This window comes from Pteropus alecto, unplaced genomic scaffold, assembly GCF_000325575.1.
Source record: "Pteropus alecto unplaced genomic scaffold, ASM32557v1 scaffold166, whole genome shotgun sequence".
Taxonomy (NCBI): Eukaryota; Metazoa; Chordata; class Mammalia; order Chiroptera; family Pteropodidae; genus Pteropus; species Pteropus alecto.
This window is the reverse complement of record NW_006439757.1, coordinates 1,941,342-1,941,941: the sequence shown is the minus strand read 5'-3', so window position 1 is coordinate 1,941,941 and position 600 is coordinate 1,941,342.

The window sequence follows — 600 nt, the reverse complement described above, 5'->3', positions numbered from 1 at the left end:
TGGATGACTTTCAGGGAACCTGTGAAATCTCTAAAATTGCATGAAATTTTTGTATCTTCCTTTTTTTCAGGAGTCCATAGTTTTTATCAGATTCCCAAATAGGTCCCAGCAGACTCTCACATGGATCAAGGGCAAGTCAGAAACCTTAGAGATATATAATAGGACACGGGCAGCAGAAGGCATAGAACTTTTGGTGGAAGAGACAAGAAGACTAACTCTATTTCAACTTTTGGTTTTATTCTCTGTGCTCTTTTTTCTCGTGAGGTGGATATGATCAAAGGGAGGTCTGAGTATCCCCTATTTGGGACTTTTCTTCAATCTCTGATGGCCAAGGACCCTATGGTGAGACTCAGGGGATGGAAGCCTGTATAGATGGCTTTAGTAGGCTCCACTCAAGGCCTCTCCTGTCACTATCTTGTGAGAAAAAGCTAGAGGGTCAGCTAGACCAGAGGGGACCAAGGAATAAAAGACAGCTGGTTAGACACTTGTCCAGACCTTTCTTGACCCAAAAGAGTAGCAAGAGCTGAGACTTTCTTTCTATTCATCCTAATTCCAGAGCAAGAGACCAGACCTAAGTTACACATAGGATCCTAACTAGCG